The sequence below is a fragment of the Cinclus cinclus genome, chromosome 7 (assembly GCF_963662255.1).
Source record: "Cinclus cinclus chromosome 7, bCinCin1.1, whole genome shotgun sequence".
In the NCBI taxonomy this organism is placed as follows: domain Eukaryota; kingdom Metazoa; phylum Chordata; class Aves; order Passeriformes; family Cinclidae; genus Cinclus; species Cinclus cinclus.
In genome coordinates, this window is record NC_085052.1 from 16,448,405 (window position 1) to 16,453,521 (window position 5,117).

The window sequence follows — 5,117 nt, forward strand, 5'->3', positions numbered from 1 at the left end:
GGATGCTTCAGCTGAGGTCCAAAGGTCGGACAACCCCTCTATGACAGAATTAGAGGTAAATGTGCAGTTGGAAGTTTTCACATTTCCTTCAGGTGAATCAATCCCCTCGTGTCTTGGAACTCATCCTGGAACCCCTCCTCAAACAAGTGTTTTTAGCTGAAACCCTTGTGGAAGTTTGACCTTGCTCAAACTGGCTATAAAGAATTGAAAATGCAGAACTATGAAAACTTTGCTGAAATGCATGAGAGCTGCCTGATCATTGAAACCTGTGAGATGACACCTCATGTGCAATTTTACCTTTATAAGTCCTTAATGTTTTTGGGTAGGAAATTGGGTGGGGTATAGGAATGGCCAAAAGATATGCAAGAACCTAGAATTAATTACAGGAGAGAGGATGCCTGTTTACATATTTTAACTGAGAAAAATACTAAGTCAGCAAAGCATGAAGTAAAACGAGAGGGGAATATACAGCATGATACATGCGTTTTTGTAGGAAGCAAAGAGATGCCTTAAATCTGCCAGATAAGTGAAGAAACTGGACCAAATTCTTGGCTAAGGATGTAAGTCTTAATTGCCTTTGCCCTTTTCCAGGACAAAAATGAGTCTGATCAGTGAATATTATTAACCAGTATTTTATGTAGCCCCTCTATAAACAAGGCTCAATCTATTTAATTTGATAGTAAATACTGGTTTTGAACTGCTGTTTGAACCTGAATCTGGTTTCTAGTATTTCTACCAGACGTAGTATCTGGCTGAGCTGGATGCTATGCCTTTTGTTGCAAGTTCTCTCAAGAATGATTTTTTTTTTTGGGAAGTGGATAAATACCTCTTGTCTACAGCTATATGAAAAATGTATGTAACAAGACAATTCAGCGATTGGTTCGATTAAAGGACTAAACCATGGCCTACGTTTTTTTTAAACAGCAGAGAAGGAAAAATTGTTTACTTCTCTCCCAAAGTCATGTATAACAGTCATTCATGGGAGAGATGAGATGAAAATCTGGACCATTACTCATTTTGTCTGCAGTAAGAGCCTAGCTGATATCTAAACAGAATGGGATCAATCTCATTTCTCCTGCAAGATACACTAGAACTGTTAGTGATAAGAGCAGAAAAGTCAAGTCAAATTACTCAAACCTATGGAGCAAAATAGACCAAGATCCAGAATTAAAGGGTTCCTCATGCAGAAAACGGAATATTTTCAACATGAAAGTACTTATTTTAATATACTGTCCATTGAGATAGGGCGGCTTTAATTTAAATTATCTAAAAGAACACATTTTTTAAATCCTTTTTTTCCCATGAAAGCTTCTCAATACACTATGTTTATGATATATTCTTGCTGAAAGCATTAGGACCATAGATAAAATTCAGAAGCAGAAACTACCCTGTCAAATGAAAATAATGGGCTTAAAATGTATTCTGTACAAGTAATCAGGCACTTCACTTTGTGTAACATTTTCAGTAAAGTCAAGATAATACTTTTATTAATTTTTTTTTTTGCATAACTGCAAGCTAGCTGAGTATGCACAATATACTACTTGCACTGCATACTCCTAGGACCCAAATCCCCAAAGCTTCCATGTGAACAATACCTCCTATAGTGATGAGTCACTTCAGTTATTGTAGCAGTCTTGGTATTTCATTAAAAAAAAAAAACCTTCATAGGACTAGGCCCTTAGCTACCAGGAGTGCAGTAATGCATCATGGAAGATACATTTCTTGATTAATCATCTAATTCCATATTGTTTGAGATATTACAGGATCTTGTTTCTAAATTCTAGCATACGGCTTGTTCTGAGATAAATGCAGCAACCAGCTATGCACAACAAAGTTGTTAATGATTTTCATTAATGAGTTTTTCACTTCTAGGGAAAAAAACCCAAGCAGCATCAAAAGTGCTAAATAAGGGATAGCAAGGTTAGGTAGTAGTGTGGAATTTTTTATGTCCCTCTGTAGTTAGATACTGCTAATAAGGGAAAGTCATAGAAACACAGTGGCAGCAACACTTATTTTATATTCCTATGCTTTACAAGGATGCAGTGGTCATGGAAATGCTCAAAAAGTGTGACTTTATCCAGGCATCTGCTCTAGCATGGCATATGGTGCAATCTGAAGGGAATGCCTAGGTACTCATTTCACTTTACTCCATCTTTGGCACACAGGAATCTGCATTCTCATATTCCTATGATGCTCAGATACTATTAATTGGCACAAATGAATTAAATCTGCATATCTGTAGAGACATGGCACACAGGTACTATATGAGCGAAAATCTCCTGTAAAGAAGGCAATGCCTGTGTTGCACAAGCTGCCCAGTTAAGATACGTATTTCACTGGCACTTCACTTTTACAAAAACTATTAAACTACAGCAGCACTCTGGCACCGTGCCATCAAATCAGAAATGCATACAAGTGTAGGTGGTTAGTTCATATGCATTTAATGCCACCATTCGCAGCTGGGGACGTCGGTTCAGATCTGCCAGTAGTTTCCATGCTTAAAATGAAGATTTGCCTTCTGTAATCTAGCTTTAACTTGCATAAAGAAAATACCAGGAATCAAAACCAATGTCCAACTCCAACTGAGAAAATTAATGGTTCTCTGAATTATGAATACAGGAAGTTACCAAATAGTCAGAGAAAACTTCTATTAGTTGCCACTCCAAAGCCAAGGCAAAAGAGTGCTATTCCAAGGGCCCTGTTAGGTGGATGGATTAAAACTTGTATGTTCCTGTCTTTTAAAAACAAGTCTGTTAAAATTTTTTCAAAACAGCACACACAATTGTTGAGAAAAAAATTGTGCCCTGAACCAAGCAGAAATTATACTTAAGCATCCTAGCATTAGTTTTGTGATAAACTGAAATAGGTGTTTTATGTCAAGCAAATCTACAGTGAAAATAGTGGTATAAAAACACATGAGATATATAAAAACTGTAAGGTGTAATTTGTATGTGCATGTAAATATTTACAAATAATATCCTATTTCTACTGTACAAAACAACCGTATATACTAAAGAGAAGAATGATTTTCAATCAGAAAATCTGCTCTTCCAAGCTGCTCCATGAGGTGGACTTCTATATAGAAAAAGAATCTATTTTTCCCTAGAGACTCTTCAGAGAAGGGCCCTGCCTACAAAGAGTATTTTCTTTCTGTCAAGTAGCACATCACAGACTGGGTGGGCAAAGGGATGTCTGCTCCCTGCAGCCAGCATTTGCACCCCTGCCTGGTTTTGGGCAAAGCAGTGCCTGTATTTGCCAGCACAAATAGAAGAAAGGGCAGCAGCTTCTTCCTAGACATTTTCCTTCCCCCGTTCCACTGGCATCTGCACAATACGTGCAACCTTGACCTGTAATGGCAGAGTTCCTAAACAGACTGCTACTGACAGCATTTTGATTTCTGCATGCTATATGGGCTTTGGAGTGCAGTGGTAGGTAGGATTCAACCCAACTACATGCTATTCCTCAAGTCATCAATGTTAGAACTCCTAACAACATTCAAGGGGCCAGATTTAATCCACAACATGCTTATTTCTCCTACAGAACATACCACTGTACATGAACACAAACTTACCAAGGAAATTACAGCCTTACACCTATCTTTTGTATTTGATCCCAAAAAAGAATTTTCAATTTGTCTAAGAATGATCAGTTCACTCTACAGTAGCTTGTGAAAAATTGATTTGGTTCCTTTTTGCTGTATGCAAAAGGCATAAAGAAAGTAAACAGCTATCTACAACAGCATCAGGCATGTACTAAGTAGAAATTACATAACGTGACTGAATTTTAAGTATCTCCAGAGAATCTGATCAGAAACACTCAACTGACTTTTAAGCAAAAAAACAGAAGACAGAAAACATACACATTGCTATGCTCCCTGCAACATTACCAAAAAACCCAAGAAACATCCCATACTAGAACCACTATGCTTGCAATACCTAAGGCAACAATCACTTTTTATCCAGCACTACCAGGTCATAGGAAAAAAAAAAGATGACCTGAACAATTATTTTGGTCAGACTGCTAATCTTCAGTATTGCATTACTTCTAATTTTATAGAAATAGTTTTATGATGTGACTTTAACTAATGAAAATTTCTGTAATGAATTCTAAACTCCAGATAGTCACAAGAGGTACAGTATGTAATTAAAGCTATATATTATTTTTGTCTTAGCATATTATAGACCTCTATTCAATCTTAGAAAGAAATGTTTATTATGAAAAGTAATAATTATGAAAAAAAAAATGCCTTGGTCATAATTTTGGAGCGGAATTTAGTTGTTCCATAGACATTTATATTATTTTACCTTCATTTTTATGGAGGCTTTATTAGAAGAAATGTAATCTGACCAGAAGCCATTTTTCCAAAAATAGCTAGTATCCCAAATTCCAGACCTCAGGGAAACCATTGGAAAGTGCAATCACAAAGGCTGCAATGCTTGTAAGCAATATTAGCAATTTAGAAGATTCAAAATTACTATTTTGAATTATCATGTTCTACATCTCTTGTTCAGTGTAATTAATCTTCATTCACTGCAAAAGGACTGTTGCACACTCATGAGTGAGCTATACCTGGACCCATGAGAACCTTATCAAGGAAAAGGTAGTGGCCCAATCACCACTTTTCTTCTAAATATATTTTCTATACAAAATATTGTCAAGGTATAATCCTTAGTTATCTTTACAGTACTCTATGATTTAAACAACAATATTCAGTAAAATAGTAAGTGTGTGACACTGCAACACCACATGAATGAGCACTCTGCCATTTTGCTAGTGTAATCAATATTAGGACCAGAAAAATTTTCTAACACGCAAGCAAAAGTATTCCATAGGTTTGGAGTCTTGACTGTACACTTCATGATTTTGGCTATGATTTGCAGCACACTCTTAAGATACACAAATATCTTATGCACATTTCAGTAGCAGAATGGCACTTGGCTTGCTCTAATAGAAACAACAGAGATGCAACTGACAATTTTAAGAAAGACAATGTCCTTATTTGCATGCTGAAATTCTGGCTGTGTCCCCCCAATCCAGGCACATCCATTCATTGTGCAATCTGTCGATGGGTAAACAAATAGTGCAGGATTCATCTCAGTGGGATCTGGCCCTTTGGT